This window comes from Myxine glutinosa, chromosome 11 (assembly GCF_964187855.1).
Source record: "Myxine glutinosa chromosome 11, kmMyxGlut1.1, whole genome shotgun sequence".
Lineage (NCBI taxonomy): Eukaryota > Metazoa > Chordata > Myxini > Myxiniformes > Myxinidae > Myxine > Myxine glutinosa.
In genome coordinates, this window is record NC_136271.1 from 51,111,366 (window position 1) to 51,134,184 (window position 22,819).

The 22,819-nt window shown below is 48.6% G+C and overlaps 1 protein-coding gene across 1 annotated transcript in view; it reads left to right on the top strand.

Annotated features, from left to right (window-relative positions):
* LOC137413067 (protein farnesyltransferase subunit beta-like) overlaps positions 1 to 22,819 on the top strand; it is a 456,508-nt gene that overhangs the window by 28,245 nt on the left and 405,444 nt on the right. The gene's annotated exons all lie outside the window — the stretch shown is intronic.

The window sequence follows — 22,819 nt, forward strand, 5'->3', positions numbered from 1 at the left end:
CCCCAAGTTTCGTCCAAATCAGTCTATAACTTTCTGAGACACCCTGCTATATGTCGGTTTTGGCCCAATCTCTCAATGGTGAAGAATCACTTAAAAAATTCCACTAGCCAGATCTGAATCTGGATCTTCACCAAAATCTAATCATTTCGTCCTTGTCATATACACTACCTCTCTACCAAATTTCGTTTGAATCCGTACACAACCTTTTGAGATGTCTTCTTCACAAACAAACAAGAAATATGTCGTGTACAGCACGATACTTGCGAAATTCCTAAAATAAGTTGTTGGCCTATGATGACCTCAAAAATAATTTGTGGTTGAATTAATGACCAGATATGCAAACCCCACTTCAAGTTTCAAGTTAATCGGTTGAAAAGTGAGGATTTTAGAAATTTGGCCTATGTTGACGTTTTGGCCTATGTTGACCTCAAAAATAGTTGATGATTGGTTTCAATGACCAGATATGCAAATCCTATTTAGATTTCAAGTCAATCGGATTAAAATTGAGGATTTTAGAAATTTGATAAAGTTGGTCGACCTTCGGACTATGTTGACCTTTTGGTCGATTTTGATCTCAAAAATAGTTGATTGAATTCAGTTCACTCACATAAAAATCCTATTCAAATTTAGAGTCAATCTGATGAAAATTGAGGATTAAAAAAAATTGGAAATGGTTGTTGACCTTTGACCTTTTGGCCTATGTTGACCTCAAAAATAGTTGGTGGTTCAATTCAGTTGGCTGATATGAAAATCATGTTCAAATTTCAAGTCAATCAGATGTAAATTGAAGATTTTAGAAACTTTAAAAATAAGTGGTTGACATTTGGCCTATGTTGACCTTGTGATCTATGTTGATCTCAAATATAGTTGGTGGTTGAATTCAGTTCGATGATATGAAAATCCTATTCAAATTTCAAGACAATTGGATGGAAATTGGGGATTTTAGAAATTTGGCCTATGTTGACCTTTTGGCTAATGTTAACCATTTGGCCGATGTTGACCTCAAAAATACTTGGTAGTTGAATTCAGTGACCATATGTGCAAATCCTCTTCAAATTTCAAGTCAATTGGATGAAAATTGAGAATTTTAGAAATTTGACAAAGTTGGTGACCTTTGGCCTTTGTTGACCTATTGACCCCAAAAACAATAGGCTTCTTGCTTATGACAAACTCTACCATTTGGTGAAGTTTCGTGAATATCGGTTGAAAATTGTGATCTGTAGGTGATTGACAGACATTCAAACAGACAGACAGACAAACAGACAGAATAACGCACAAGACCAACCAATATATTAATGAGAAATCTTCGATTTTCGCAAGTAACAAACAAACAGACAGGGGTGAAAACAACCTCCATGCACCTTCGTGGCGGAGGTAATAATAATTTTTCAAATGGAAGCAAAGATAATGATAATTAGTGGAATTTAGTGGATTCAACTCTCCTTGTTGCATCTCTGCAACTTCCTTTTGTTGAAAGTTCTCCAGCAATGGCCGCTCTTTGCTTACCTTTGTTTTTTTGTTCGTACTTCCGGCCACATTCAAAACTGCAGAAACAAAGACAAAGCTTGTGAGTTCGAGAAAAAAGTATGATTTTCAAAAGATGAAGAGCATGTTCCATTGTTATAGGATATAAAACATTGAGCTTGCAGGTAAGCCCAGTGTTGGCTTTACAGTTAAGATAACTGGCTGAAGATCTTAGGGTAATGAGTTCCAGCCCCCTGTTGAACCGTTAAATAGCACCAGGTGTGAGACTCAGCCTGTCATCCTTCCAAGGTCGGTAAAATAAGTACCGTACCCGATTACTGGAAACAGGGGGCACTGCATCAGTGGCATAGGTGCACTCCCAGCAATGATGCAACCAACACCCACAGGCTGCATACAAAAGAATAACAAGAAGAAAAAGACATAAAATGTCATTGCTCCCGTGCTTTTACTAATGTTGCTGTACAGAGTTGAAGGTCGCCAGTCAGCCACCTTTGATCGAATTACAAACCAAGATGTTCTACATATGTATTCTCTCATATATTGTCTTTGTACCGAGTTTGAAGAAAATCGGTCCACGCATGTCAAGAAATGGTTGGGGACACGTTTAAGAAGCAAAATGGCTGCAAGTCGGCCATTTTGGATCTGATCTTGAAAAATAAATGACAGGCACATGGAAGCCATCATTCATGATATGTGTGCCAAGTTTGAACTACATGGGTAAATTCAAGTCCGATAAATGGTTGAGGACGTGTTCAGCATCTGGTTTTTTACAACTAAAATGGCCGCCAGTTGGCCATCTTTGTTCACATCGCCAAACAAAATGATGTGCACATGGATACCATGATGTATTGTTTTTGTGTCAAGTATGAACAAAATCGGTCCACACCCTTCCGAGATATGGTTGCAGACGGACGGACAGATGGATTGATGGACGAGACCGAATCCATAACCCCCATTTTGGACGAAGTCCAGCAGGGGCTAATGAAGCTCTTATCTCCCTCTGAAGGCTCAAACTTCATTATGAGCAGTTGGAGGTTTCACCAAAATAATTGTTCCTGCTCTTCGTCATCCCTTTTCCTCATTTACTCTTCCTTGCTTTTCCTCTTCCACAATAATAAACCGAGGCCATTATTGTTAATTAAGCCAAAAATTATCTGAAACAGAGAGGATCTGTTCAGGTGGCTGGTAGGATGGCTTCGAGGTAAGCACACTCACCTCCAAACTCTCTCTTTCAATCTGTGTGCCGTCCCTTGGATGGATGTTAAACTGGGCGTCCCGTCTACCGGCATTCGTTGGTGGACGGTAAAGATCCCATGGTATCCTTAATGAAGAGCGGACATCCCCCGGCTAACCCCATCATATTGTTGGAATAACAGTGGCCATTATAAGAAGAAATGGAGAAGACAGGATTTATTCAGGAGAGTGATCTGAGGGAGTATTCTGATGAAAGACAGAATGATAGTGTTGTGGAAGTGGTTCATAGGGGTTAATATTAAAAGCTGAGTAATAGTTATTTACATATTGTATGTGTTAGCATAAGAGTGAGGCAATTATGCATCGATATTTGTGTAGAAAGCTGTAGCCTTCCCTCCTCATGTTTTTTTTTTTGTTTGTTTGTTTTGTTGTAAACAAGATCGAGGCTTGTGTGAGAGCGAACAACAATCACAAAAAAAAAGGATCACACAAAACATACAATAATGGGAGCGGGAGACAATATGGGGAGAGAGAGGGAACCACACAAGCACAACAGCAGAGAACAGGGACATCAGGAGATGTGGGGAGTGGAAGGGGAGGTGGTGGGAGACGTATAAAACACATGGACACTGCGAGGACTTCCAGGAAAGAAGTTGGCATTTCAAAAAAGTGGATCTGGGGTGAATTAACGGGGGTAGAAAAGATCAAGGTTTTGGATGGGTGAAGATAAGAAATGGTGGTGAACAGCTGTTTTAAACACCTGGAGGGAAGAGTGGGGTTGAAGGGAGTGAGGGAGTTTGTTCCAGAGGCGGGAGAAAAGAGGAATGAAAGATGAAGGTGAGCAGAGAGTCTTGATTTTGGCAATTTCACCAGAAGAGGGTTGCTATCAGATCTTGTGCGACCTGCAGGAATATTTGGGGGACAGAGCACAGAGAGAGCTGGGGGAGCTAGCCTGGATAGGAGTCGGTAGAAGACAGAAAGACCACCAACCTGCCTGCGGTGAGTGAGTGAAAGGCCCTCACAATCGGCTTCATCGCGGGAGATTCCAATGATTCTGAAAGCTTTGGTTTCAACAGCGTGAAGCCGAGCTAGGTGTGAGGCAGGAGCACCAGCCCAGAGGGGAGAGCAGTATTCCATTGAGCTGCGGATGAAAGCCTTGTATGTGCTGAGGAGCTCAGGTGTGCCAAGGAAGGACTTCACACGACGGAGGATGCCCAGTCGGCGACTGGCTTTGGAGGCCAGCTAGGAAATGTGGTTTTCCCAGGAAAGATCATGGCAGATAGTGAGACCCAAAAGATTGAGCGACAGAACTTCTTGGAGAGGATTGTTGAGATGGGAGGGTTGTCCAGTTGGTCTTTTCGGAGAGACAAAGCAAGAGTGTGAGATTTGTCAGGATTGAAAGACATGTTCCACTTGTTTGACCAGTCTGTGATTTTGTCCAGGTCTGCAGAGAGTGAGGAAGCTGCAGACTGCCGATCTGAGGGATTAAAATTGCTTTTCCCTTAAATTCCTGATTAATGTACTTTCCTTTGTAATCTGTCCGACATGTGTTTTAAGAGAGAATTCTGTCTCACACAGGCACAGGTTTTGGTGGGAGGGTGAGTCCCGGATATTTTCCCTGAACACTTGAGGATGGGTCAAGAGGCTCAGGGAAGGGGCTCCCCCCCTGATTAATGGCTAAACGACCAATATGTGCCACAGGGTGGGTGTAGCCAAGTGACGGAATATGGTGGGGCGTGCACCAAAGGGATAAAGATGGGTGCAATGCAAAAGGTGGCCGGAAGGATATGCACCTTGGTCTACGTTGTGGAAGCTTTTCTCTTTGTGCACGGTCTCACTTCAGACACATCCTGCCACATCAGCACTTCCCCACCCGAAGCCTGCAGTCCTGCCTGTAATCTCCTGAGGTCTCACCTGCAGCTCTCCTCCATCGTGCCTGCATGAATACGATCTGACCTCGGCACAAGACCTAACTTTCTCCCCGCCATCTCACATCTTTCCCTCTGGGACTTGCTGTACTCGAACAAGCACATCGACGGTATTTTCAGTCTAGTCTTGATGTGTCTTGAGGTCTTATCGTTAGCTAATCATGGACCTATCGTACGACCCCCCATGCATGTGGTGTATAATAGTTGTATTGTAATTGTACAGCCATTGATTATTTTGTTATCCCTCCCCTGTTGTTTAAGAGACTTTGCAAAGTAACTGGGTCTCTGTCAAGTGATTTGAGCTGCCCTGATCATAAGCCACAGCATGGCTCTTGGTCATCCGTGAAAAGACCGATTGTGTTCAGGAGCGACTGGCGTCCCATACAAAATGTACCCCCGCATCCGGCGCAGCAAAACTGCTCATGCCGCCAATCAGTGCTGGGCACGAGGAACGTACCAGCACGTTGCTCTACCGGCTCAACCATTTCACCAAAGTGCGGTGGAGAGGCATCTAAGCCCTCCACTCTCGTCGGGGCGTCTGAACCGGCATGACCACTTTAATCATGGTTCGTCGGGATTCGGACAAGGAACTGGCCCGGTCCAGCCGATTGTAACATAATTTCATGTTTCCACGACAGGTTTGACTGGTGACTGAATGGCACCTTTCAAGGAGGTCCATGATCTGGTACTTCCTGTTGTCACTGGACCAGACCTTCGTTTGTCAGACTTGATTATTCGTAAGAATTTTATGTAACTCGTTTCAAATTTCCAAGCTATCTTGTCCCCTTGGATGAAGGCATTGTAAATATTGATGAAAAGTCACTCGTGTTCTTTACCAGTGCTTGCAGGGCTTCTTTTTCCGGTGTCTATTCTTCCTGAACCAACACCATGGTCCAAATGAAATGACCCATATTAATAATAATAGGGCAGATGCGATGAACGCGACATCGCAAATCTTGGGCATCACTCCTTCCTCGACAGCATGATTCTGGAAAATCCATGGAAAATAGACAAGGGCAGGTACAAGACAAAAGTTTATTTCATTTGAAATTAAACTAAACAATTTTTTTACAACTAGTACACCCGCTCATTCCGGCAGCAGAAAAAAGGGTTATTCCTCTTTGGGGTATGTAGATTGCAGTAGATCTATGGTCAGATCTCAAGAACATTGGGTGTGTGTTCATTTACCAAGTTTCTTGTGAAGAGATCGCCAAATGGTTTAAGCATTTGAGCAAGCACTCCATTCAAAACCGTTAAGGAATGGCTGGCTTGGCAAGCGCTAGCTAGCTGCTTGATAAAGGAGCACACACAACCCGAGCTTGTCCCTTTCAGTTTCGTATCAAACAGCAGGAGCAAGTTTCAAAAGTTCGCCACGAAAAATGCCACGGCAGAGGCAGAAAGGGCCATGTTATTAACCCCACATATGTGGGTTATATAGAGCACAGTAGATCTTTGCTCAGTTCTGCAAGTAAACCTAACTTCACGGATGTCGGGATTCCTCCAAATTCCTTCATTTAGTGTTACAAAGAGCATTAGCGACTGTTAAAAAAGCTAAGCATATATGTTTGAGGTTTATAATATTTTTACTCCCTGTAGAAGCTGTTGCTCCCACGGAAATGCCATTATAACTACTAGTACCGACTGCAAAGCCGCAATGAGCCGGCGAAGCCAAAGCCTCTTGCCACTATTTTACCCATCACTATGGTATCAGTAGGTTAGGTAGTTGGTAGTAGGTACCGTACCTGGTAAGACTTGGTAAAAGAGAAGAGCAGACAGTCCTCCCCAATACCTGCATACCTCTTGCCACTATTTTACCCATCACCATGGCATCAGTAGGTTAGGTAGTTGGTAGTAGGTAGGCAGGTAGTTGGTCGTAGGTAGGTGTAGTAGGTACCGTACCTGGTAAGACTTGGTAAAAGAGAAGAGTTATCACGAATTAACTTGGGTACATTTATGTCGTGGTTAAGCATAAACGTCGTCCTTCAATCCACATCTGATAGGTCGGTGTGGCGATGAAGAATGGAGGCGAAACATTGTTCCTCGTTTTGGCTTTGACCGAGTGACATGGCGGGCGTTTTGCAGAATCGAGTCGAAAAACACGTTGTTCAAGTGCTCGTACTTTTTCGCTGTGCAGTAAGCGAGTGACTTGATACGTTTCACAGTGCCCAAAGCAATGACGATTTAGCTTAGGAAATTTGAGCATATGATGAGAACTATTTCGAGCAGCATATGCTTACGCGTGATTCGGTTGTTTTGCACCAACCTCGTTCCCGGCGTCGCAGTGATTAATTCGGTGAAGAATTCCGTCTCAACTTCGGATATTTCCGTCCGTGAAAAACTATCCGTATTTCTAAACTAAATATGTAAACTGCTTTTACCGTATTTCTGGCCTTGAAAAACTATCCCATACGGCCGCGAAATTTCTAAAAGATAATTTTTCGTCAATGTGAGAATATTTGACGCCGTTTTCACCGTCCGAAACGCGTAATAAGCTTGTAAAAAAATATTTTTTCAAATGCTCGAATCTCATTGGTTCTGGTCTTTGATGACGATTTTCGTTGAAGATAACGAGGTTGGTCTTAACGTATTTTAATTACTAATGAGAGGTTTCATTAGATTATGAATCAAAGAACGACGGGTGAAACAAAGTCCTATTGAACTTTTTCGCAATTGTTTTATGCAAACTTCCGCATCCGGTCGATGGCGCCCATCATTGAGCGCTTTCATTTTAGAAATATTCTTGCAAATGCTCGACTCTCATTGGGTCCGGTCTTTGGTGACGTGTTTTGTTGAAGATAACCAGGCCCGTGCGGGCCGATGTTGGTCTTAAATTATTTTATTAATACATCGGAGGTGCATAAGATTGTGAATCAAACGACGACGGGTGAAAGAAACTCCTAATGAACGTTTTTAATTTGTTATGCATACTTCCGCCTCCGCAAGATGGCTGCGCCCACTGCCCTTCGGATTCTCGAGCCAAGGCATAATCAGGTTTTCAACATAATACGTACTCGTTTATTGACAACACCGGCTTCGCCGGCTATTAGTATAAATACCTTGGGGAAGTGGGACATTATTAGTAATAATATTGTTTTGTAATAACATGAACAATATGCAATTATCATTAATTTTGTTATTAAAAGCGTCTTTGGAAAAACTCTGCATTGAATCTTCTTCTTTGGACGAACGCCATGATAAAGCTAATTTAACATTGATATACACCTCAACACTTACCCCATTGACGGCAATGGCGGGGAAACCCCGCTCGGGGAAGAAACTCCCCTTGGGGAAGGGGGCAAATGAATGAGCTACAACCTTCATTATGTAACCCTTCGTCATCCTGTCAAGTTTGGTTGTGATTGGATAAGTAACGACGGAATGTATTGGCGTCAAACATTCATCAGACAGACAGACAGACATGAAATGGCGTATTTTAGAATGCTTATTTTACAAAATCCCTTTTTAAAGACAACTCTTGGAATCTTCGATTTCTCCAAAAAGTGCTTTCAGATAACATAGCCAATGTGAGAGGATTGGCCAATCAGTGGGACCTCATGAGATACCAGTGGAAGTATGGACCTGCCCCGGTGAATATGAGGTTCAGGTATCCAATAAACGGTTTAACTGTTGTTATATGAGAGGAAATTCCAAAGGAATGGAGGGAAAGCATTCCAGTTTCTATATTTAATCGTCCAGTTGAGGATAAGAGAATATATTTTGAGAAAATGTACCAAACTGATCATGAAAAATGTACCAAACAAATATTTGAATCACACCTGATGGTTCACTCACACCTTCCACGGCTATTTCGACCAATCGAATTCCCTCTCGAATCAAAAAACAAGACAAGTCAACGTGGAATTCAGCACCTCGCACCTCATGTTAGCTCTTCCAATCCATCAAATAAAACGGTATTTACACCTTATTATCTCTTACAATCCTACTTTCCTGCTGCCATGGTCGGAATGTCACTGAAGAAACAAAAATGAAAATGGCGGCTTGAAGTAACATCGTCACTCGGGAACACCAACTCACGAAATGAGAATTTCCATTGTGACCTCGAACAAGCAATCACCCTGACGTCACAATACACCAACGGACCGTGGCCCCACCCCCTAATTTGCATCTCTTACGTTGATCGTCCCGATCTTCACGTGTATAATTATTTATTTATTTTTGCTCCGATTAATCTCTTTCGGTGAGAACCACGTGACCCAGTATTTATGAACAACGCGGTCTTTGTTCCTCCAAATCTTTTAGACGAACTAGGACACTAGGACAGGAACGAGGACAAGGTGCTTGCAGAGTGAGTAATGGTGCACGGTATTATTCGTTTATGTATCTTTGTGACAAGTTTGAAACATCCGGGCAATACCCTTGGCGCTCACCTGGTAAAATAAACAGTATACTGTGGCGGACACGAAAGCCCACTGGCGTGGTGACATCATTCCACGCACCAAGTGGGCGGCGGCCACGCCCGAGAGAGAGGCGTGGCCTCAAGATATACACGGGGCACGCAGCCCGGAGCAGCTCGGTGCTGCAGTTTGAGTACTTTCAATAAAGACTCTTTTATGAACTGCGTTGTCCGCTTGCTCCTTGCGTAAGCATTAGCGCGCGCAGCATCGCGCTTCATATGGTGACCTCGACGTTGGATCTGCCATAGCGATCCTTCCGAACACGACGCCATTGCAATGGCAAACAACAACGCAATGTCGATTAAACTTCCCGAATTTTGGGAGGCCCAGGCCGAAGTCTGGTTCGTCCAAGCCGAAGCCCAATTTCAGCTTCGGCGCCTCACCGGCGACGACACGCACTACTGCCACGTCGTCGCCTCCCTCGGGCCCAGCACGGTCGCTCGAGTTGTGTCCGTCCTTCGCCACCCACCGGACGGCCTCAAGTATGAGGCACTCAAGCGGCTACTCCTAGCCACGTTCGGCCTCACGGACGACGCATGGGCCGACCGCCTCCTGGATCTCCCCGAGCTCGGCGACACGCGCCCGTCGGTCCGAATGGACCATATGCTGTCACTGTTGGGCGACGAAGCCCCCGGTTCTCTATTCCGGGCGCTTTTCCGCCAACTTCCAGCGCAGGTTCGCCTCGCGTTGGCCGGGACCGTGCTAACGGAACCCTGAGCATTGGCAGCCGAGGCGGACAGGTACTTCGCGGCTTCGGATACGCGGGCGAGAGTCGGTGCGGCCGTCACGGACCTCGAGGCTGATGCTGCTGATGATGCTGATCCACAGCATCAGCTTACACAGCATATGCAGCATGCTAATACGCACCTCGTGACCGCCGCCACGCCCCGCCCACCGCCGCGGCAAAAACCGCCACCGCGGGGAAAACCGCCAACTCCACCGGCCCGGCGGAGCCAGCCGCACTCCTCCAGCTCCACCACCTGGTGCTGTTTCCACGCCAAGTTCGGCCACGAGGCTCGGCAGTGTCATCCACCATGTTCCTTCAACAGGTTGGGAAACGCCCGGGCCGGCGCTCAATAGTGGCGATGAGCGCCGGCCGTTCGAGCAGCCTGCTGTTCATAACGGACACTTTATCCGGGCGCCGTTACCTGTGCGACACGGGAGCGCAGGTGAGTGTCGTTCCCGCCGGTACGTCAGACAAGCATGCCGCGGGCGGGGGCCCCGCGCTGCTTGCCGCGAACGGGACGCCCATCCGTACGTACGGAAAACGCTTCCTCTCTCTGCTGTTCGGAGGGCAGGTTTTCCGATGGACGTTCGTCACCGCCGACGTGCCCATGGCACTGCTTGGCGCGGACTTCCTGTGCGCTAATGGGCTCCTGGTCGATGTAAAGCGCAGACGTCTTGTCCAGGCTGCGACGTTCAGCTCACTCGCTTGCGTGCTGCCCAGCTCGTCGAGCAGCTCAACGAGCGGCTCGCCGAGCGGCTTGCCAAGCGGCTTGCCGAACGGTTCGGTTCCGGCCACGTTGATCTGTACGCTTCCGGCAGCGGACGAATTCACCCGCCTCCTCGCCGGCTTCCCGGCCCTCATGCGGCCCACCTTCTCGGCGGGGGCCGTCAAGCACGGGGTGGCCCATCACATCCGCACCGTCGGGCCACCGGTCTACGCCCGGGCACGCCGCCTCGAGCCGACGAAGCTGGCGGTGGCAAAAGCGGGGTTCACTACCCTGGAGCGACTTGGCATCGTTCGGTGCTCGGAGAGTGCTTGGGCGTCGCCGCTGCACATCGTGCCGAAGCCCGGCGGGGGATGGCGACCGTGCAGGGACTATCGCCGTCTCAATGACGCCACCACTCCCGACCGCTACCCCGTCCCCCACATTCAGGACTTTTCCGCCCGTTTGGCGGGCATGTCCTTCTTCTCGAAGGTGGACCTCATACGCGGCTACCATCAGGTCCCCGTCAGGCCGGAGGACGTCCCGAAGACGGCGGTCATCACGCCATTCGGACTCTTCGAGTTCCTGCGGATGCCCTTCGGTCTGAAGAATGCGGCTCAGGCGTTCCAGCGACTGATGGACAGCGTCCTGCGTGACTTGGATTTTGTCTACGTCTACCTGGACGATATCCTCGTCGCCAGCGCGTCCCGCGAAGAGCACCTACGCCACCTCCGCACGCTCTTTGAACGCCTGGGCCAGCATGGCCTGATTGTGAACCCCGCAAAGTGCCGGTTCGGCGTCGCCGTAATCGATTTTCTGGGGCACCGTGTCACCAGGCACGGAGCCGTCCCCCTGACGGCCAAGGTGGAGACGGTGAAGGGGTTTTCGCGCCCCCGCACGATCAGAGGGCTGCAGGAGTTCCTGGGCATGGTGAACTTTTACCATCGGTTCCTGCCCCGTATCGCCCAGCTCCTGCGCCCCCTGCACGAAGCTCTCCGAGGTAAGCCGGGCAAAGGCGACGTTACCTGGACCGAGCAGATGGACACGGCGTTCACGGGCGCGAAGCTCGCCTTGGCTAATGCCACCATGCTCGCGCACCCGGCGCCCGATGCACCGATCGCCCTCACCACCGACGCCTCGGACTACGCGGTGGGTGCAGTGCACGAGCAGTGGGTGCGTGGAGCTTGGCAACCGCTGGCGTTCTTTAGCCGGCAGCTTCGCCCGCCCGAACGCCGTTACAGTACCTTCGACCGCGAGTTGCTCGGGCTTCACTTGGCGGTCAGGCACTTCCGCCATCTGCTCGAGGGCCGTGCGTTCACGGCCTTAGTCGACCACAAGCCGCTGATCTTCGCGATGGGCAAGGTCACCGAGCCGTGGTCGGCCCGGCAGCAGCGTCACCTCTCGGCCGTGTCCGAGTACACGACGGACATCCGGCACGTCGCGGGGAAGGACAACCCGGTGGCGGATTGCCTTTCCCGGGCCGTCGCCCACGCAGTCCACCTCGGCATCGACTATGCCCGGATGGCAGCGGACCAGGCCGCTGACCCTGACGTCCAGGCCTTGCGGACCGCCGTCACGGGCCTCCGCGTCACCGAGGTGCCGTTCGACAGCGCGGGCGCGGCCCTCTTGTGCGACGTCTCCCTCGGGCGGCCTCGCCCCATCGTGCCCGCGGGCTGGCAGCGCCAGGTGTTTGACGCCATCCACGGCCTGTCCCACCCGGGCGCGAGGGCCTCGCAAAGGTTGATCGCTGACAAGTTCGTCTGGCATAGCCTCCGGAAGGCCATCCGCGGCTGGGCCAGGACGTGCCTCGCGTGCCAGCGCGCCAAGGTGCACCGGCACACCCAGGCCCCGATGGCCCCGTTCACGGTGCCGGAATGCCGGTTTGACCATGTCCACGTGGACCTGGTGGGACCTCTGCCTCCCTCGCAGGGTTTCACCCACGTCCTCACCATGGTGGACCGCACCACCCGGTGGCCGGAGGCCATGCCCTTGGCGTCGTCGATGGCGGCGGACGTCGCGCAGGCTTTCATCGCCACCTGGGTCGCCCGGTTTGGGGCCCCCTCAGACATCTCGTCCGACCGCGGCCCCCAGTTCACCTCGGAGCTCTGGGTGGCGGTCGCGCAGGGGCTCGGGGTCCGGCTGCACCGAACCACGGCCTACCACCCCCAGGCTAACGGCCTGTGTGAGCGATTTCACCGCTCATTGAAGGCCGCGCTCCGGGCCACCCTCCGCGACGGCGGCTGGGTCGACAGGCTCCCCTGGGTCCTGCTGGGCCTCCGGACGGCGCCCAAGGAGGACCTGCGCGCATCCGTGGCGGAGGTGGTCTTCGGGCAACCGCTGCGGGTGCCGGGCGAGTTCTTCCCCGACTCCACGGCACCATGGTCCGCGGCACAGCAGCGCTCCGCTCTGCAAGAGACCGCCCAGAGGTTCGCCCCGGTGCCAACGGCATGCCACGGGCACCCACCGACGCACGTCGCCCCAGAGCTTCGCACGGCGGAGTACGTCTTCGTCTGCCACGATGCCCACCGGACACCACTGCGGCCCCCGTACGATGGGCCTTTCCGTGTGCTGGAGACCGGGGCAAAGCACTTCACCCTGGACATCGGCGGTACTCCTGACCGCGTTTCTGTAGACCGCCTCAAGCCGGCCCACCTCGACGTGGACCATCCACCGCCAGTGGCCCAATCCCCGCGTCGGGGCCGCCCCCCTGCGGGCGGACCCCCGGCACCGCCCAGCCACGCCGCCACGCCACCCCCCGGTCCTGCACCCATCCCAGGGGCAACCAGAGGCATCCCACCTGGCATCCCTGCACCCCGGACGCCGCCGATCGCCAGGGGGCGCTTCGGCCGGGTCATCCGTTTGCCCCGCAAACTGGCCCTCCAGGTGCGCGGGAATTCTGGGGGGGCGCGTGTGGCGGACACGAAAGCCCACTGGCGTGGTGACATCATTCCGCGCACCAAGTGGGCGGCGGCCACGCCCTAGAGAGAGGCGTGGCCTCAAGATATACACGGGGCGCGCAGCCCGGAGCAGCTCGGTGCTGCAGTTTGAGTACTTTCAATAAAGACTCTTTTATGAACCGCGTTGTCCGCTTGCTCATTGCGTAAGCATTAGCGCGCAGCATCGCACTTCATAGGAAGGTATTTTAAACCAATTTCAATGGTTGCGAGAAGACAGGGCAGCATGTCGAATCATACTAACATAATCATAAGACTTCAAAGAAACAAACAAAAAAAATACCTATTTTGGGGGGGGCAACTCTCCCTCCCCCCCACCCTCTCCCACCCCATGTCCCTCTTCAGACGGATGGACTAATGGACGGACTGATTGACGGGCGGACTGACGGTCTGACGGACTGATGCGCTGACAGGCGGACGGACGGACGGACAGACTGACCGAGAAATTCCAAAGGAATGGAGGGAAAGCATTCCAGTTCCTATATTTAATCGTCCAGTTGAGGATAATAGAATATATTTTGAGAAAATGTACCAAACTGATCATGAAAAATGTACCAAACAAATATTTGAATCACACCTGATGGTTCACTCACACCTTCCACGGCTATTTCGACCAATCGAATTCCCTCTCGAATAAAAAAACAAGACAAGTCAACGTGGAATTCAGCACCTCGCACCTCATGTTAGCTCTTCCAATCCATCAAACAAAACGGTATTTACCCCTTATTATCTCTTACAATCCTACTTACCTGCTGCCATGGTCGGAATGTCACCGAAGAAACAAAAATGAAAATGGCGGCTTGAAGTAACATCGTCACTCGGGAACACCAACTCACGAAATGAGAATTCCGATTGTGACCTCGAACAAGCAATCACACTGACGTCACAATACACCAACGGACCGTGGCCCCACCCCCTAATTTGCATCTCTTACGTTGATCATCCCGATCTTCACGTGTATAATTATTTATTTATTTTTGCTCCGATTAATCTCTTTCGGTGAGAACCACGTGACCCAGTATTTATGAACAACGCGGTCTTTGTTCCTCCAAATCTTTTAGACGAACTAGGACACTAGGACAGGAACGAGGACAAGGTGCTTGCAGAGTGAGTAATGGTGCACGGTATTATTCGTTTATGTATCTTTGTGACAAGTTTGAAACATCCGGGCAATACCCTTGGCGCTCACCTGGTGGAATAAACAGTATACTGCACTGACTAAAGGTATTTTAAACCAATTTCAATGGTTGCTAGAAGACAGGGCAGCATGTCGAATCATACTAACATAATCATAAGACTTCAAAGAAACAAACAAAAAAAATACCTATTTTTGGGGGGGCAACCCTCCCTCCCCCCACCCTCTCCCACCCCATGTCCCTCTTCAGACGGACAGACTGACCGACTGACAGACTGATGGGCGAACAGACTGACGGACTATTGGACTGACGGGCAAACGGACTGACGGATCCATCCACCCGACCGATACATCCATCCACCCCAATCCATTAATCCGCCCATCCATCCACCCCATGCACCCACGCATCCATCCACCCCATCCATCCACCCATCCACCCCATCCATCCACCCCATCCATCCACCCATACACCCCATCCATCCATCCATCCATCCACCCCATCCATCCATCCACCCCATCCATACACCCCATCCATCCATCCATCCACCCATCCATCCATCTACCCCATCCATCCACCCCATCCATCCACCCCATCCATCCACCCATACACCCCATCCATCCATCCACCCCATCCATCCATCCACCCCATCCATCCACCCCATCCATCCATCCACCCATCCATCCATCTACCCCATCCATCCATCCACCCATCCATCCATCTACCCCATCCATCCATTCATCCACCCCATCCATCCATCCATCCACCCATCCATCCCATCCATCCACCCCATCCCCATCCATCCATCCACCCCATCCATCCACCGCATCCATCCATCCACCCATCCATCCCATTCATCCATCCCATCTATCCACCGCATCCATCCATCCATCCATCCACCCCATCCATCCATCTACCCCATCCATCCATCTACCCCATCCATCCATCCATCCATCCACCCCATCCCCATCCATCCATCCACACCATCCATCCATCTTGTGTACCTGATACCCCCTCAACCACATCCTCATTTCTCTCCTCCTCCATTTCCTCTCTGTGGTCCTGGGTTACCCCTAACCCCTCTTCTAATTCCCCCACCGGCATCCGGTCGCCTTGATCATCCATGGCGCGATTTTCAAATTTGGGATTTTTTTAAAATTAAATTTTGGCCGCTCGAAATTTTGAGCGCGCTATTCGCGCTTCAGGTCCGAATCTCGCTCCCGACACCAATTGTTATGGATCTCTATGTCGGCCTTCTTCCCCGTAAGAAGGGGGGATTCGTCCCCTTGTTCGTGACTGACCGACATGAGTCCTGACGCTGCACCGCTCCCTCCGGAGAGGGAGGAGCGCAACCCCGTTCGCGACCGCAGACAGATGGTAATTGCCGAGCGGTTTAGCAACCGCGGCACGAACTATTAACAAGCACCGACCCGATCCTTAACGTTGGCCAAATCGTGCCACAGGTATTCAATGAAGGAAATCACTAAGACGACGGATGTAAGGGAAAGAAAGGCAAGGTAGGAAGAACAAATCTAATTTATTATTATTATTTACAAGACCAAAAGAACCAAGGAGATTGGAAAGATAAGAAAATAACGACAGAAAGAGGGATGGACCAGAAGGACACAGTGCAACACTCGCTTAACTAAACGGTCTTACTTAACCCCAGGACAAGACAAAAGACAGACTACAAGCACACTTACACGGGGGATGAAAGCAGGAACGGAGGACTGGAAGGAGAGGAAGGTTCAGCTGGAGCAGAGGAATGGCTGGACGGACGAGGCGGGATCACAAGGCGGGAAGGATGCGGGTGGTTGGTATGATCGCGGCCCGAGTTGCAGCAGCCGCCGACTCTCCTCAACCGTCTCTCGTACGGTGACGTTGCTTCGTGGCTGCAACTGCCGTCACCGCTCCAAGCTGCCGTGGTCAAAACTACGATGGTCTCCAAGCTCGTTGGTTCTTGGGGGCTCCCTTGGTCATCCACTTCCTCAATCGTCTCAGGTGGGGCTGCGTCGTGTGCTTCCCAAGGACTCATCTGCCAGGTGGGGGCGTCCCACCGCGGGCTATATAGGCCACACCCTCCAACCTTTGTGAACCTCCCCGATCGTTCTCTCTACGCCCCTCTCAAAGCCAAACCCCTCGTTCTTGGTTGGTCGGCAAGGGCTGGCTCACTCATCCTTCCTATGACGAGGGCGGAGACACGCCTTTCTTCCCCAAAACAGAGCACATGTTCAATGGCGGCAATGCAGTTGGCAATTGCTGACAAATGGGGAATTGGAAGGGAATCTACCTTATTTCAATTCGGTCCAATGCAGTGTCAATTAATGGAAGACAAAGCCTTAAACTAACACACATAATAAGGAGATAACTACTGAACAGGGAGATCTAGGATTTGCTACGTGATGCGATGGAGTAACTACGAGGACGACCTTTTGACCTTTACCCTACGGAGGGTGATATTTACACACAAAAAAACACAATTCTCAAATCCACATATATATATATATATATATATATATATATATATATATATATATATATATATATATTTATATATATATATGTATATATATATATATATATATATATATATATATATATATATATATATATATATATATATATATATATATATATATATATATATATAACTGTAAGAAATAGTAGAAACTCCACAGTACGAGCAGGGCGTCTCATTTGCATTGAATAAATAATCGTTAGATTAAATAAGACGCGGACGTAGCTTCAGGACGTCGATCTTTAATTGTCGACAAGCTTTCGACCAACAAAGGTCTTCTTCTGAGTCGGCCCCAAGTTCAACGGAAGGGGAGCCGATTCCGTTGAACTTGGGGCCGACTCAGAAGAAGACCTTTGTTGGTCGAAAGCTTGTCGACAATTAAAGATCGACGTCCTAAAGCTACGTCCGCGTCTTATTTAATCTAACGATTATATATATATTGTTGTGGATTTGAGAATTCTGTTTTTTTGTGTGTAAATATCACCCTCCGTGTTGTGCGTAAAGGTCAAAAGGTCGTCCCTTAGTTAGTCCATATACAATCACGTAGCAAATCATAGATTTCCCTTTTCAGTAGTTATCTCCTTATTATGTGTATTAGTTTAAGGCTCTGTCTTCCATTAATTGACACTGCATTGCACCGAATTCAAATAAGGTAGATCCCCTTGCAATTCCCCTGTCAAGTGCAAAGCCTCCGTTGCCAACTGCATTGGGCAGTTTTCAGCATTTGCCGCCATTGGCCATGTGCTCCGTCTCGGGGAAGAAGGGCGTTGCCCTCCACTCGTCATGAGAAGGTGGAGCCCAGCGAGCCCCCACCAGCCAATCAGGGCTGGTGAGACACCATCACGGGCGTGGCGCGGCTTGATCGCGATGGGCCTTATAAAAGGGTGTGGGGAAGGATTGCGAGGAGAGATGCGTCAGAGAGAGAACCCGTCACGCAACGCCCCCACATCAGATGAGACGAGACGAGCTGCAAGAGACGATTTTGAGAGGAGTCCTTGGAGAGCACGCGACGCACCAGCACGCAGGAGCTTTGGAACGATTGCAGCTTGAACCACCACAGCATCGGGGCTTTGACGGCAGTTTCGACCGTAGCCGCGAAGGAACGGCGGCTGCTGAACGCGCCGATCGAGAAAGGGCGGCGGCTGCTCACTCCCGGCCCGACCGTGCTCCGGTTCCAGCTGAACCTGCCTCTCCCTCCAGCCATCCACCTCCTGCCATTCCTGTCATCATCCCCCGTGTAAGTGTGCTTGTAGTCTGTCTTTTGTGTGTCTTGTCCTGGGTTAAGTAAGACTGTTTATAGGTAAGCTAATATTTGCACTGTGTCTCCTTGCTTCTTTCTGTCTTTATTTTATTATTCTTCCTCCTTCTTTGGTTTCTTTTTATTGTGTAAATAATAGTTGGTAATAAATAATATTTGTATTTCCTACCTTTGCCTTTCTTTCCTTTACATCCGTTTCGTCTTTGTGATTTCCCAATTGAATACCTGTGGCACGATTTGGCCAACGTTAAGGATCGGGTCAGTTGTCAGGTCAAAATACAGTTTAACCCCCAAAAAATTGCTACAAAAGGTTTCTCAACTGATTCTGGTAGGGTTTAGCATACGTTATAACATACTAAAAGTTTACCAAAGTAGGACCCCCGGAAAAGTGTTTTTTTCAAGATGGCGTCCAAGATGGCCGCCGAAACCTCTTAATGATCATAACTATGTAACTATCAACTCAAATTTGATGATCTTGGTGTCTATCCCTAGGTTTTTGGGGGCAAGGAACACATTAAGACCATTAAAAATGAAAGTGGGCCATTATATGTAACACAAAAATCCAATATGGCGTCAATAATGGCCACCAACACCTCCAAATGACCGCAAGTCCATAACTATTGACTCAAATTTAATGATCTTGATGTCTATCCCCAGGTTTTTGGGGGCAAGGAACACATTAAGACAACTTTGGATATTACTGAGCTGTTGAATAATTATGAAATTGAACTCATGACCTTCAGCTGTCACCTAATGCACAAACACCTTTGTCCATAGAATAAGTTTCAGAGCGTTCAGTTTTGAGTGTCATCCTCCTCCTCAGTATCGACCTCTTGAGTGTTGTTTGGATTGTCACAGTTTTCAGTTTGGCAAGGGCCACATGCAGCAGTGCAGCGGAGTCCATAGCGTCTGCAGCTGCATCGAGAGGATTTGCATCCCCCCAAACAGTTGCAATGGATAATTTTCAAGAGTTCGTCAGGCGCAGCATTGTTTTGGGTCTTAATTGGAATTAACTGATCATTTTCCTGTTTCCATCTCCATTCAGTTGGGTTCATTTCATTTGCCATCCCCATCCATACCATAATTTGAAAGTACACACGTTGGCTATGGAATATTGTTGCAGGTGATGTTGGGGGGAGCCGTTCAGAAGTGACAAATGCTTGAGCAGTTGCCACTTTTTTGGTGAAAATGATATGGCACAGTGATGATAGCGTATCATTAGACTTGCCACCAAAGAGATCAACCATCAGGTCTTTGCCAAGATCTGATATGTCCTCTTGAGATTTGTTTTGAAGGATGAATGCACTAGCACAGGACTTCATGACAGGATCAGATTTCACTAATTTCCGGAAGGCTGACTTTTTTCCGATGCCGAAAATCCTTGAAGTAGAATCACATCCTGAGTAGGCATGTACAAAGAGCAACTCATTGCACACATCGTCTCCTAAAGTTTCTTTCAACAGGTTAATGTTATACACTCTGTGTTCTTTTGACTGCTTGTTTGCATCAGAACGGAAGTAGATGATCTCATTGTCTGTTCTGGAGTAATGAAGGAGCAAGATCAGCAAATCTGTATCCTCACCGACCAACGTTGTGGTGCAATGACGGGATCGTTCAACAGTTGCCTTAACGATATCAACGTCTGCATCCCCTGGTGACTGAATGACATGGCATCCCCTTTTAGTTAGTGCTGTGCTGATGAGAGCAATCATGTCTGCCTTGTTTTTGTCACGAGACAAAAAGTCGTCCTTTTTGCCTGCAAACTTTGTTTCTGCAGTGAAACTAACAATAGGGTGCAGGTTTTTTCCTCGTCTCTGATGTGTGTTGTCTTTTATGGAGGGACCTTCACCATAGCCATCGAACACCACTGTCGCTTGTCCGTAATGTCTCACAGTGAAGTCTGCATAAGACTCAGCTATTGCATTATATGAGTCGCCTTTGTTCCACGGTAAACGATGGAGCAAAGAGCCACCATCAAGCACGTAACAATCTGTTTTGGGAATAGAGTTCATCACAGCCTCACTTGATAAGTCCGCAGCATGGTCTCGAATTGCCTGAGCAAGCTGAGGTTTGTCTGCTTTTCGAAGAATGTTCCTGGTCTCAAAGAGGGCTGGAGGGTAGGGGCTTAGTTCATACGTCAAAACCTCTTCAAGGGAAAGATCTCCTGACCTTGACACCAGAAGGAAACGCTGGAACAGAAGGGCAGGATCAATGGTACGATCAGGAGCAATCTTCACAGCAGAGATATTCCCAAGGGTTTTGGCTCTGTCTTTCCGCTTGAATTTGTAAGTAAATGCCGACTTTCCGATTATATCTTCAATGATCTTGTTTCCAACCGATTCAAAGTCATGTACATTCACATCTGTCCCAGCCATTATCCCGTTGACAATGTTTCTCAGAGTAGGATCAGATGTGAAGGGTGAGCAGGCTGCAAGCTTTATCCGAATTTTCTCGAGATCAGATGCATCTCTTTTGATGCGCGCCTCAGTTGAGTCTTTGTGTTGCGGACTTGTAGTATAGGTTAGGTTTGTGAAATCCTGCATCGCAATGTTGTACTCGGATGTTACAGGTGCAGATAAGGTCCAAAGGTTTCGCATGTCCTCAGTCATCCCACTGCCGCGAGTTAGACCACCAGTGCTCTTCAGAGACCTCATCAACGTTTGTTCGATGACAAGATCACTACTATGACAGCTCGTGGGCGAACTGCCTGAATTATGGCATGACCAACTGCCGCAACCTTGCGTCTTGTGTCTTTCCCAATGAACAATGTTTCCAGTGCTGTCCGCAGACTAGTCGGAATGAACGATAGGGCTGAATCAAGTTTTAAATCATCACTACTTGGATACTGATTCGTCACGGTAGAAACCTGAGATTTTATATCACTTCTGATTAACCTAGCAGCAGTTTCAATAATAGCGCGTTTTTGGGACTCTTCATCGCCTTCCTGACACGTTTGCTTGTAGTATGATCTCAGAATCTGCGACGTTTGTTCTCTCATCGTAACAATATCGTCCAAGCCTTCTCTTTCACCAAAAAAAATTGAGTCCTTAAAGCGTTCTTTAAGACGCTTTTTCAAACTGTAATTGTCATACGGTTCCGAATCAGGATTACAAAGATACCCTTTCATTATGAGGCTCAAAGATGTAACAGTTAGTTGTTCCTCACTGTTCAGTTCTAGGTAAGCACACATTTTCTGAAATGCTTCATACTTATCTTCATCTTTAGGACGACCACACTTTCTGCGCTTGGCTTCGGGGGCTTTCTGGAACTCTAAAGGCACAGACTTGAAGGACCGGAAATTTCCACTACACGAATGATGATAAAGTCCGTCTGCTGCATGTAAATCTCGTAAATAGTATTCAATCCGACCCTTTACAGTATGTCCCCAATCATCTGAACGGGATTCACAGACCTCCACAATTGTCTCCACAAATTTGTCAGGCCGTACCCAGCTAAAGTGTCCCTTGTCCAAATCAATTGTACATCCACAGAATACGCAATCCTTTTCACTGTCAAAACCTCCACTTGATTGTCTTGTGGTTCTCTTTGGTGGCACAGAACCACTACTTTTCTTTGCAACATGGCTTTTAATGTTTTTATCATTTATGTACTGTTGACGACAGCTTTTATGCACTTTAGTACTGGCTTCAACTACAAGATCGTCCTTCCGCTTTACACTGGCTTAATTTATTCCCTTCGCCCCCTTCCACTGAATTGCAACCCAGTTATCACTGGAATCCTCGATCTCCTCCTTGCAGATTGGACAAAAAGCTTGACTGGCTGTGCTTGCACTCATTGTTGAATCATGTCTGAAAAAGAGAAAGATGAGAATTAGTTATTCAGTTAGATCCAATTCGACACATTCTTCAGGTCAATATATGGAAAATGCCCCCTCAACCTGTTAGATAATGGCCCACTTTCATTTTTAATGGTCTTAATGTGTTCCTTGCCCCCAAAAACCTAGGGATAGACACCAAGATCATCAAATTTGAGTTGATAGTTACATAGTTATGATCATTAAGAGGTTTCGGCGGCCATCTTGGACGCCATCTTGAAAAAAACACTTTTCCGGGGGTCCTCCTTTGGTAAACTTTTAGTATGTTATAAAGTACACTAAACCCTACCAGAATCAGTTGAGAAACCTTTTGTAGCAATTTTTTGGGGGTTGAGGGGGTATTTTCCATATATCGACCTTACTACAGTCCTTGTTAATAGTTCGTGCCGCGGTTGCTAAACCGCTCGGCAATTACCATCTGTCCGCGGCTGCGAACGGGGTTGCACACCTGCCTTTCCGGAGGTAGCTGTGCAGCGTCAGGAGCGGAGACGGCCAGTGAGAATAGAAGAGGGATTAACCCCCCCCCTAAGGGGAGTGCCGTACTCCGTTTCCGTAACAATTGGTGTCGGGAGCGAGATTCGGACCTGAAGCGCGAATAGCACGCTCAAAATTTCGAGCGGCCAAAATGTAATTTCAAAAAAACCAAAAAAAAAAACCCAAATTTGAAAA